Raw genomic sequence first — 13,010 nt, forward strand, 5'->3', positions numbered from 1 at the left:
TGAAACCAGTATTGCACTGTATGTTAACTAAAATTTAAATTAAAAAAAAAAAGGAAAAAAGGTAGAATGAAAAAAAATGAACTACAAATCATCAAATGGGGAGTGGCTGAACAAATTATGACAGATCCACGTTATAGCAGGCAACTGTCTTAAAATCATTTAAGTTTGCAGAGAATATAACTCCGATATAGACAATATAACTCAGGAGGATGTCAAAGATAGGTATGTTTTGTTTAAAAAGATAATAAGCAATGACAACACTAAGAGGTTCAACAATGAGGCTTCCCTGTGCCCCACCATGCCCGTACATGCATGCTCTCCCTCTCAGCACACCAGACAGAGCGCAGGCAAACCAGGGAGGTGGGCGGCCTTTCCTGTCTGCTCTGCAGAGGAGGAGGAGAAGGCCTTCCACAGAAACCAAGTAGTCAGACACGCTGTATAAAAAGACTTTCATGCCGAAAGTTTCCTAAAAATGCGTCGGAAGGTCAAACCCAGATAAACAACTGACTTCCATCTTAGTAGGGGAGTTCCAGATCAGAATATAAGTTAATTACGAAACCTCCAACTACATCTACCCTTTTAACAGCCTTTGACCAGTGTTTCATACTTGTTCCTTATTTTTCTTTTCTTTCATAATTGAATACAGTAGATTGGCTTAGGTCCAATGACTGTCCCAATGAAATGAAAGACATGCTGCTTTCAATGCGTGCCCCAAACATTCCACTCTATCTTGTTCCCAATTGTATTAACTTTTAAATAATTTTTTTAAATGTTTGTTCATTTTTGAGAGAGACAGAACGCGAGTGGGAGAGGGAGACACAGAATCTGAAGCAGTCTCAAGGCTCTGAGCTGTCGGCACAGAGCCCGATGAGGGGCTCAAACCCACAAACTGTGAGATCATGACCTGAGCCAAAGTCAGACACTCCACTGACTGAGCCACCTAGGCGCCCTTTTTTTAAATAATTTTTTTAATGTTTATTTATTTTTGAGACAGACAATTGCATTAACTTTTAAAGACTGATGCTTCTGACCAGCACTTTCATTTGTGTTTTACTAATTTTTCGTTAAAGAATCAAGGCAAAGTACAGGAAGACATTCGAGAAACTGCACAAACACAGCCTTGCATGCAGGCATGGTGCAGCTGAACCTGAACTCGTGGCTGGCAGGGAGCCCTGCGTACAGTAACTCAACATGTATGTTCACTGACAGACTCACAAAAGGCCCATTTTGGTACATGATAAGAGTGTCAGAGCACAATATATAAAAGCAGAATACATGAAAGTTGAGATTCATTGTATTTTGAGCAAGAACACATGCCCAGGCTGAGACAACCCCTCTCAAGTCAGATATGGACATCTCCATGCATATAACATGGGCCACAAGCTAGAGAGACATGCCAAGAAGCCCCCCAGTGCTGGAGAAAAACATTTGGACCAGACCAAAAGCACTATCTTCTACACCAGGCTGACGAGGAATAGTCATCTGATCTTTAGTGAGGAGGCACGCAAGCTGGTAACTAATCCACGGATTACTATTAATAGCGGTCTATTTACATTGAAGCAACTGTACATGAAACAAACTTGAATCCTCATTTCAGGGCAGGCATTTACTCTCAAACACTTTTGTCCACTTAAGATTGACTGTGGAATTAAAGAATTCTTCAGGTATCATTACATGCAGTTTGCTGGACTGAGTAACACAGAATTTTGACAGGCAACAACTCTGAAACAACTCCCCTTGCAGAGTCAGTCTTTAAAAAGCATAGCCTGACTGTGCTACATTTTACAAAACAGTACTTGAACAGCAGTGCCACGAAATGAATCAAAATTGTCTCAAGCAAAGAGAACCTAATTGGATGGAAAATGAGAATTTGAGATTAAGAAAAATACATTTACATCTGAAAGTTTATTAAAAATCTAAACCTTTAGTGATAGTGAAAATACATATATATAAAAATTGAAAACCACACCACAAGCATAAAGCCTAAAAGTTAATTTCTCACATTCCAACTGTAGAAAGGAGTTGTAAGAAGCACCCACCGTATGTGAACTTTTAAGCTACACAATGGCATTTCCTAGGACAGCTGATGCTGAGAGGGTCCAGATTAAGACTTGCCACAGGAAAACAACAGCCTCCTTCTGTTATTCCTATCAGGAATGGCATCCGGGTAGTTACCCTAGCTTTCCCTTATCCCAGGAGGAGACACAAATATATGACTGAACAATGTGACACTCCTGGAGTTCTTATTGATGAACCAGAATTTCAAGTCACAGTTCCTATATATTTTCTTCAGATTACAAACCACAAATTAGGGACCAGCTAGGACCGGCTAGATTTCCATGTAGAAAAGCAGTTTTGTAAGAGCTGTATCCATGAATCCCTACTTACCACACTCCAGATTTAAAGGGATTACTAAACTCCCTTAAGAACATTCTTGTTTTGGATACATTCCATAGAAAAGAAACGGGAAGGTAAATGTACCGAAATGCTGAAACAGAGATTAGAGAGAAAAGAAAGACAGTCACCAACTGCTTTAAGTCACCAATGGGTAAGAAGTACAACAGGATGTCTGTTCACTCAATAAAAGTTGACTATGTGCCTACTGTTAAAAAAGAGACAACAGGTCCAAAATGGAGTCACTTGTGCTAAGGCCACATCACCAACAGGGACTTAATTCCTAACCTAACTGCATTTTCAGCCTCTCCTAGAAATGTAATCTTAACTAGTCAGTCTGGAACTAGCTGGTCAGCAGTAGTGGGGTAATGTGCGTGACAGACTCCTGCTAGTCCCCAAAGGAAGGTGACTTTGCCTGAAACATTCTACTCTTTGCTAGTGACTTCCACGTCCCTTCTCATTCTGCCTATAAAAGTCTTTCATTTTGGGGGCGCCTGGGTGGCTCAGTGGGTTAAGCCAGCAACTTCAGCTCAGGTCATGATCTCACAGTTCATAGGTTTGAGCCCCGTGTCCTGCTCTGTGTTGACAGCTCGCAGCCTGGAGCCTGCTTTGGATTCTGTGTCTCCCTCTCTCTCTGCCCGCCCCACCCCCCACCCCCAACCCACACATGCTCTGTCTCTCTCAAAAATAAACGTTAAGGGGCGCCTGGGTGGCACAGTCGGTTAAGCGTCCGACTTCAGCCAGGTCACGATCTCGCGGTCCGTGAGTTCGAGCCCCGCGTCGGGCTATGGGCTGATGGCTCAGAGCCTGGAGCCTGTTTCGGATTCTGTGTCTCCCTCTCTCTCTGCCCCTCCCCCGTTCATGCTCTGTCTCTCTCTGTCCCAAAAATAAATAAACGTTGAAAAAAAAATTAAAAAAAAAAATAAACGTTAAAAAAAAAAAGTCTTTCATTTTGTATAGCTCTTTGGAGCTCCTTTCTATTTTCTAGATGGGATGCTACCACCACCCAATTCATGAATGGTTGAAAAAGCCAACAAGATCTTTAAAATTTACTCAGTTGAATTTTGTTTTTCAACACATTTGGTGACAGCTGTGAGATCCGAAGGAAACTTCTGACAGCTTCAGGGACAACAAGAAACACAAGCATGTTACCCGGGAACCCTTCCAGTTCTCTTTCTTCCTGTTTTCCAGGGGCCATCAGTGAGTTCTTCTTGGTTCTGAGCTCAGCTCTTTGCACAAATTGACAATTAGATGGCTCCCCATCTAACTGGCTTTCTACAGTTCCCCATTTGATTAGAATCCCCAATCCTTGGTTTAGTCCTCAGATTCCACCTTGGGAACTGCTGGTGGTTCAGTCCACAGTTTCCCATTTGTTTAGAATGCCGGCCCACAGTCCCCATTCTTTGGAATCTGCTGCATTAGTTCTTTCCCCAGTCCCCAGTTCCATGTTAGTAATTGTTGGTGGTTACTGACCAGGGTCAGACTAGGTTCAATGTGATTTGTGTTGATGAAGGCTATTATTAATCTCAGAAGCCAAAAATCCACAAAACTAGTGAGCATACATGAACACTTAAAAGTTGTTAGAATATATGCTAGCTAACTCTTAAGACTCCTGTGTCTTAAGCTGGTCATCCAACTTAAGAATAGATTGGTTACCAAAAACTAAATAAATAATAAAAATTTTTTACAAAGGGGTGCCTGGGTGGCTCAGTCGGTTGAGCATCCAACTCTTGCTCTCAGCTCAGGTCTTGATCTCACAGTCGGGAGTTCAAGCCCCGTGTTGCACTCTGTGCTGGGCATGAAGCCTACTTAAAAATAAATGGATGAATGAATGACTCAATGAGTGAATAAATGAATTGGTCACAGAATAGCCTAGATTGACACTAGGTCACCTGCAACCTCAAGAAAATTTCCATGTGATGAAGTACACCATAAAACACCTTATAATCATTAAACCAGCAACACATTTCCCTTAGGTTATTAGGTTGTCTCCAAGAGAATCAAAGCCTTAGCTTAAAAAAAAAAAAAAAAAATCCTTAAATTCCAAACGGTTGAGTATGCCATCTTCCAGCCACCTGCTTATTTATTGACTAAAAACTATGGTTTAGGAAGCTATAAATATCTCCAAAAATCTTACTAAAGACAACCTAGAATTACAATGGCCAATATGGGAACATTCCAATTAAACAAGATCCTTTATTTAAGAAGTACACTTAAAAGCAAGCGCCTGGGTGGCTCAGTTGGTTGAGTGGCCAACTCTTGATTTCAGCTCAGGTCATGATCAGGGTCGTGGGATCAAACTCCATGTCAGGCCCTGTGCTAAGTGTGGAGCCTGCTTAAGATTCTCTCTCTCTCCCTTTGCCCCTCTCCCCAGCTTGCACTCTCTTTCTCTCTCTAAAAAAAAAAAAAAAAAAAAAAAAAAAAAAAAAAAAAAAGCTAAAAATTAAAAACAGCAAGGGTTTCCAAATCAAACAAACAGAATGGGATGGATACCTATTTTTATTGATATATAGAAGCTTCCAAAAGTCTTCAAGATACCAAAATAGCTTCATTGAAAGTTTCATTGCAAAAAGGTAATGAAAAATTAAACAAACAAAAGGTATATAAAACAACACCTAGGTGTCCCACATCGCACCCTCTCAGGGGTCCCTCATCAAAAAACTGGCCCTGAAATCAATGTTTCATTTGCAATCAACTGGGACACTGGAAAAATGGTTTTCTCAAAGGTCCCATGCAAATCCTTCAGCACCAACTCGAATGCTCCATATCTGCCTCTGAAGGAAGGACCCCACAGATGAAACTGAAGGATTTTCTGAGAAAGTGCTACATTATTCCCTTAAACAGCCAAGGGGAAACTGAAATGAAAACTAATGAAAAAACCCTTACCAAATCCTGGCTGACACTGGAGCTACACTCTCTACTTTAAACCCCACTCAGAGTCAACCGATGGGATCCTGAAAGACTAGCAGAAGCTGGCTAAGGTGAGAATTCTTACCTGAGTCAGCTCTTCCTGGTATCTATCTGTCGTAGTCAGTAGAGAGAGGAAAAGAAAATATCTTTTGCATCTTCTTTGGGGATGCCTCTTGGGTCCAAGGGGTTGTTCAATACTGCCAGGAATATTTACTGTTTGTCCCAGCTTGAACTTGACAAAATATGTGAAAGGCCTTGTGTGTGTGTGTGTGTGTGTGTGTGTGTGTGTGTGTGTGAGAGAGAGAGAGAGAGAGAGAGAGAGATTTTATTTTTAAGTAATCTCTACACTCAACATGGGGCTTGAACTCACAACCCCAAGATCAAGAGTCACACACTCTACCAACAGAGCCAGTCAGGTACCCCTGAAAGGACTTTTTAAAGTAACACAGTGGTCAGAAGTTGACCACACTGGATCAGAGCCTGATAGGAATTTCTTTTTAGCCTTTCTCCCCTAAGCTAAAATTATGTATCCAGAAAGAAAAAAACTTCTGAAGACTGTGTGGAAGGATTTGCTAAAACACTGAAAAGGCAAACAGCTCTAAACTCAGAACACAGAGATCTTTGATCTTCATCTTAGTTGGAAATCTTACTGATATAAAGAAAAAAAAAAGCAAATTAATGTGCTTTAAACGGGTGGATCAACCAACATATGCTATCATTTAAGTTACAACCCAATTCCTTGAGAAATTAAAAGCAACTGTCCTTATCTTACAAATCTTTGCAAAACCAGAAATGCAGCTCCAGAAACAATTCAAAGTCCACCTATCCTTTTCACCAATCCCCAAACCTGCCTTACTTTTCTCAAAAGGTTTGTAAGGACTGTAAAAATTCTGACCTTAGGGAACAAAAGTACTTCTTAGAGGAACTAGCACTCTTTCCCTGTGCTTTTGAGAGGTAAATGCTCTACCTGGTTGTCTCCAGGAACTCTTATCTAGACCATCCCTAATTCCTAGGAATGAAGAAAAAAGTGGGGAGAGGCTTTCTACAAATACAAATTGCTACAGAAGGTCCCTTGTCCCAAATCTGGTTCACGGCTTCTATAAGATTACTTTTAAGGACAACTATAAATCTTAAGTGCCTTCCCCACAAATATTAGTAGAAAAAGCTTTCAACATCTTTGTAGATAACCTCACTTCATCTACCAGAAACTTGATTTGGATCCAAGTGCTTTTACAAACTAGTAAGTTTTGCATTATCATACCCTAATATTTTTTTTTAAGTTTATTTATTTATTTATTTATTTAGAGAAAAAGCATGAGTGGGGGAGGGACAGAGACAGAGGGAGGGAAGGAGGGAGGGAGAGACAAAGAGAGAGAGAGAGAGAGAGAGAGAGAGAGAGAGAGAATATCAAGCAGGTTTTGCACTGTCAGTGCAGAGCCCGATATGGAGCTCAACCTCATGAACCATGAGATCATGACCTGAGCCGAAGTTGGAAGCTTAACTGACTAAGCTACCCAGGTGCTCCTTTATTGCTAAAATTTTCAATGAAAGCTATAAGGTCTCTCTTTGCATATGTCTGCATGTTTACATGTATCTTTACATAAATGCATTATAGATGTGTGGTATTTTCTTCCTCTGAATGGTATTGACAAAATTAATGTGTTTGTATTTAATTGGCTTAAAAACAAACAAGCATTTATATGAATTAAGTATTCCTAACACTCAGAAATATGATAGGAACTAACCCAAATGGTCTTCAAGTTCACATGATCTGGGAAAATATTTGGTATTAAAGTTAATTTAAATTTGTTGGTTTAATTAAAATAGACATGTCTTAGGGTGCCTCGGTGGCTCAGTCAGTTAAGCATCAGACTTCAGCTCAGGTCATGATCTCACGGTTTGTGAATTCGAGCCCCGTGTTGGGCTCTGGGCGGACAGCTCAGAGCCCGGGGACTCTGTATCTCCCTCTCTCTCTCTCTGTCCCTTCCCTGCTCACATGCTGTCTGTCTGTCTGTCTGTCTCTCTCTCTCTCAAAAATAAACATAAAAAAATAGACATGTCCTAGACAAGGCAGTTGAGGAGGAGGGAGCAATTGGAAGCGGGGGGAGGCTAGCTTGGCGTGCACTCCAGACCTCGGGAAGTTATTGTGCATAGATCCGCTGATTTTGGAAGACTGTTGCCCAGAAGAAAAGATATTTGGTTTTCACAACCCAAGGATGTAACCAAGTATAGAGGGCTGCTGTATTTGCAGAGCTAAGTCCTCCAGTTCTTGATTCACTGACAGTAAATGCTATGAAAAAGACTTCCAGAGCTGTCCTGGGTTGCATGAGACTCACTGAGGAGACATCTGGAATGCCTGTGTCCTGCTTGTGAAAAGATGGAAGAAACTGCCAGCAGTATAAACAAACAAACAAACAAACAAACAAACAAACAAACAACTGGAATTATGTAGCAGATGCAAGGACAGGACCCAGTCTGAAGATAACACTGAAACCAAAGACAGTGAAAACTCTATCTGGAAACAGGATAAAAAGCAACCAGATCAGTAAACTACAGAAGGAATTTAAACGTCACAATTCTGATGCTCACAGTACCACCTCAAGTGCCTCCCCAGCTCAGTCTCCTTGTTATGGTAACCAGTCAGATGATGGCTCAGATACAGAGATGGCTCCTGGCTCCAACAGAACGCCCATTTTCCTTTTTAGACCTTACATACTGGAAAAGACAGAAAATATGTTGTGGGATTATCTATAAAGGCCATTTTGGAGAAGTCCTCATTGTCACACACCTATTGTCACACACCTAAGCCTTGCTGCAACAATAAGAAAGCAGCTGCTGAGAAGCCGGAGGAGCGGGGGCCAGCGCCTCTGCCCATCTCCACTCAGGAGTGGTGACTGAGGTTTAGGTAGAAAGGGAACAACAACAACAACAAAAAAAAACGATTTAAATTTTGGAAAGAAAACAAAGCAACAAAACCCTCCTATTTTTAACTTTGGATACCTGCTATTCTGCCAAAAGACACTTTCTAGAATAGCTTTGAATGGGTTGTTATTTCTCCTCCAATTCCACAAAGTCTGAAGCCAGTGTCCAGCTTACTAAAAGAAAAAAAGTATACATAATATTTAAGATGTTGAGTATTTCATAGGAAAGCTGGATGCTGCTGTAAAGTGCTCTTTAAGACTTTTTTTTTTTTTAATCCCCTTCTAATGAATGAAACTAGAGGAATTTCAGGGGACAGAGATGGGATTTGTTGTATGATAAACGTATGTAGTTTTACTCTTTCTATATTAAGAAGCAGTGGTTGGGGCATTTTTAAGATGGCTGTCTGTCCTTGTTTTCCTTCATGATAATAAATTTGTCATAACTCAGTAACATGGACTTGCCCCAAGAGGTAGTTGTTAATAATTTAAGGTCTTGCCAAGGTTCTGATGATTCAAACCTGTACTACTGAATATTAAGCAGGACAGACTAAGTTCTCTGGTGCAAATACCTTGAAGGAGTAATTTCTAAACATACAGAGAGGTAACTTGAGTGTGTATGTTGCATCCTCTGTCACCTCCCTCCATACGGATTTTTGATAAAGATTTTAATCTATACTGAAACTGCTAAAACAGAATCAAAGCTCCTCTGGGGAAATGTAAACTTTTAGGATGAGCAATCCTAAATGAAGAGTACCAAAGCATTACCGCATGGTAGAGATCACAGTCTATTAAAAATGTTAAATTACCTAAAAAATTGTGCAAGTCTTCAGAATGGCATACACACAAAAACAAAGGTTAATGTTTCTTTGGGCACATTTCTTAGACGGTCTGCCTAGTGTGTAAATAATTGACTTTTGTTTGTGCTACATGACTGGTGACTTCATTGCAAATCTGCACAATTCAATTTTAGCTCTGGATTACTTCAGTTGACCTTTGCAAAGGTTTTGTTTGTGTAGAGTGGTTGTTTGATTGGTTTTACTCTATTAGGGCTTGGGTGTTTTTTTTTTCCCCCCCACTCTATATTGAAGTAAAATTATACTAAAAGAAAAGAGAGGTGTGTGTTAATGCTGACTGGGCTGGTTTAGGTTTGACTTCTTTGTTAACAGGCTTTGTTAACATTGAAATGTTAGATGATGCATCCTGAACACGAAGCTCTTCAATTCTAAAATCTTCATTTGAAGGCTTTTTACTTAAAAAAAAAAAAAAAAGAAGGCTTTTTACTTGAACCCAAACCAAAGTACTCTCATTGCCTCTTTTCTAAACGTTCAGGAATAACCTATCACTGGGTTCAGACTTTTCATAATTAGGGAGGATCATTTGCCTACCTTATAATAACATGACATTGTGTTTATTTTTAAAACTGGATTTTAAAAATTAGACAGTATAAGTAACAGTAAGGAGTGAGCCACTTTTTATGGGTACCCTATAGTTTTATAGTTCTTAATCTAAATTTAAAATTTTGTATTTCTTCCTTATGGCAAAAACAAGCCACCATATGCACAGAATACGCCATGGGTTGGGTTGGCTCTCCCACAGCCTCTGCGGTGAATTCCAAGAGCATCAGCCACTATCATCTTCCTCCTGTTGTTTCAAAACAAATTTTTTTTGTACATTTTGGCTACAGTATTGGTGGTAGAATATATTATAATATGGATCATCTATACTTCTGATTTATTACTAGACCTCAATCACAGCCTTCTTTTTCCTCTTCCACCTCTTTGCCTGTAGGATGTACTGTATGTAGTCATGCACTTTGTATTAATATATTAGAAATCTACAAATGTGTTTTGTACTTTTTACACTGTTGGAGATTTACAATCAAAAGTTTTACTAGGATATTGAATAAATTTAGTCTTACTAGAAAATAAAAAAAATAGACATGTCTTCAGTATTATCAGCATTAAATATAATGCAGACATACAACATTTATTCTACATGGGTTTACTAATCAAATAAACTCATATTATCTATGAATATATGTTATCTATATTATATCATCAATAGGAAAAATAATCGGATGATGGCTGTCTTTGTCTAATGTCTCATAAAGTCTCTGCGGGTAGTCTAAACAAAAGTGTATGCTTCTAAAAATTATTAAATATATTCATTCATACATTTGCCAACATGAAGAATGCTGGTTTAACATGCAGTTCACAACAGCTTACATCTCAGTTTTCACTAGAAATTAGTTTCTAAGGGTTAAAAATTCTAAATAATATGCAGTAAAACCTACTAGAAATAATAAGAGAAACATCTCTGTACACAAGGAAAGGAGCATGTGTGTTTTAGGTAAGAGAAGCTATGAGGAACAGAGAGGCATTTTTGTTAAGGGAAAATAAATTTTGTCCTTAAGTGAGGCTACTTCAGAACGGGAAAGTAGGAAAAACACAGGACAAAATATGAATGTAAAAAAGACCTAGAATGTTTGTAAAATGGAATATTGGGAAAGGAATTTTATGTGTGGTCAAGTTGGCTAAGATTAAAATTAATTTATCTGAGGGGCGTCTGGGTGGCTCAGTCAGTTGAGCGTCCATCTCTCTTGCTTTAGGCTCAGGTCATGATCTCATCATTGTGGGATTGAACCCCGTGTGTGCTAGGTGTGGAACCTGCTTAGGGTTTTCTCTCTCCCTCTCTCTCTCTCTCAAAAAAAAAAAAAAAAAAGAATTATTTGAATAAAAAAGGAGTTTCAATATCAAAAATAAGATGGTACAAAATTTGAATTTGGTTTCTCTCTTTTAAAATGGCAAAGCTTTCTTGGACTACTGATCTAAATAAAGTCTTTCTGACCCTGAACTAACTAGAATTTTGCAGAGGGCTCCTGGAAGATCTCAAAAGATTTATTCTCTCTCTTTATACAAAAGGGTATGTAAAACTAATTGGGCTTATTTGCTATGTTAAATTATACGGGAAGCATTGTTATATGAGGCGTAATACTAAGCTTTCTTTATATTATATTTGTGTTGGTATGTAAGTGTTCCAGAAACTGTATGAAATTCCTGGATCTCTATGTTTCCTATAATAATGTTATCAATAATAATTCCAGTTATTATACTAAAATGTTGTATATCACAGAAATTACTCAATTCCCTTATCAAATAAACTCTCACCATTTTTAAGTCTTCATCATTTGCAGAAAGTTACTGTTCTATTCTCCTACTCTGATGCTCTTATGGAAGTGTTTCTGCAGAAGTACTTCAAAGAGAATAGGTTTGTACTTGGGAAAGAACTTTGCCAAGTACAGGTTTCTGATAACTTTAAGATCATAAAATTGTCCTCAGTAAAAATTTCCCGAATTAATGGGAGAACTGGATTCAAGCAGAACAAACATTAATTAAATGGGATTGAATGACCTGAGGAGGAGGATTATGCCTTTTGGCTTGAAATACTGCTGGTTCCTCGATGTTTTGTTTTCCTTTCCAGATTTAAGCAAACCTTCTTTTTACTTTTTAAAAAATTTTTAAATGTTTATTTATTTTTGAGAGAGAGAGAGACAGAGTGTGAGCGGGGGAGGGGCAGGGAAAGGGGGAGACGCAGAATCTGAAGCAGTCTCCAGGCTCTGAACTGTCAGCACAGAGCCCGACGCAGGGCTCAAACTCATGGACCATGAGATCATGACCTGAGCTGAAGTCAGACGCTTAACAGACTGAGCCACCCAGGCACCCCTAAGGAAACCTTCTAAGCTACGCCTGACTTACAGCAATTTTATAAAGCATAACTTTGTAACAAAGGTATGAATGAAACATCTACTTTTTCTCCTTACCTGGTCCCTCCAGAATCCAGAAACTCTTGAGTATTCTTTTCATGGTAATACAACTAGGTATTTGATAAGTCCAATAAGACACTGTTCTCCTTGTAACAAGACACAGTTAAAAACTTGGGCTATATTATCGAGGCCTTGACTGAAATGTTACATTTAAGAGAGATGTGTGTAGACTCAGATATGGCCAGACAGCTTCAAGGAACTGCTTGGAAAAATCACTGGGTACCTTGCTTATAAAAGGTTCCTAGCAGTCTTACCAGATGACTAAGAAAGGTCACTTACTGGCAGCCCCAGAAACCCCAGGATATTTAGGGGAAGCTTGAGAAGAGAAAATTCACCTAAATTATAGGTACTGCAGGCAAAATCTGATGATAAATCCTTGGCTTGGCTTCCTGGCCTCAGAGATTGAAGAGTTCAATCTCATTCTTTATGAAGAGGTCCACAAAGCAGTCTTAAAAGGAGCTTATATGGCTAATCACTATTCTTGCTGCATTGACATAAGTAATCAGGCCAAGTTTAATGGAAACACATTAGTTTCACTGTGATCATTTTTAATTTAAAAAATGGGGATAACTGTAGACAGAAAAACTGTTCACACTTTTGTAGATAGATTCTAGTCCTGTTAATTTTCTTTGAGGTTTTGTTATATACCCATAAACTAGATTGGATCCTAAATTCTTCTAGTTTCTTCAAATATTTGGCTATGATTCTCCAAACTAACATTTCTAATTTTCTTCCACCCTTCTAATTTGGAATCAATAAAGACAAAGACTGCCCTTCAGTTTCCTTGGAAGAGACTACACCAGGTCCTCCTCTCCCAGATGGCAGCCAGGCTCTCTGACCAGGAAGAGAAATAGCTAACACCAAGGTAGACTACTCCCACCCAAGTCGCTAGAGCAAGACTTCATACTTTAAACATGAAATCCTTTCTTCCTCCTTTTCTGTCCTTTACTCTGGCATTGGCC

The 13,010-nt window shown here is 39.1% G+C and overlaps 1 protein-coding gene and 1 pseudogene across 5 annotated transcripts in view; one reads left to right on the plus strand and one right to left on the minus strand.

The window, feature by feature from the left end:
- IKBKB (inhibitor of nuclear factor kappa B kinase subunit beta) overlaps positions 1-13,010 on the minus strand; it is a 73,283-nt gene that overhangs the window by 28,277 nt on the left and 31,996 nt on the right. The gene's annotated exons all lie outside the window — the stretch shown is intronic.
- Positions 1,372-8,198, plus strand: LOC102901910 (annotated as a pseudogene).

The sequence above is a fragment of the Felis catus genome, chromosome B1 (genome assembly GCF_018350175.1).
Source record: "Felis catus isolate Fca126 chromosome B1, F.catus_Fca126_mat1.0, whole genome shotgun sequence".
Lineage (NCBI taxonomy): Eukaryota > Metazoa > Chordata > Mammalia > Carnivora > Felidae > Felis > Felis catus.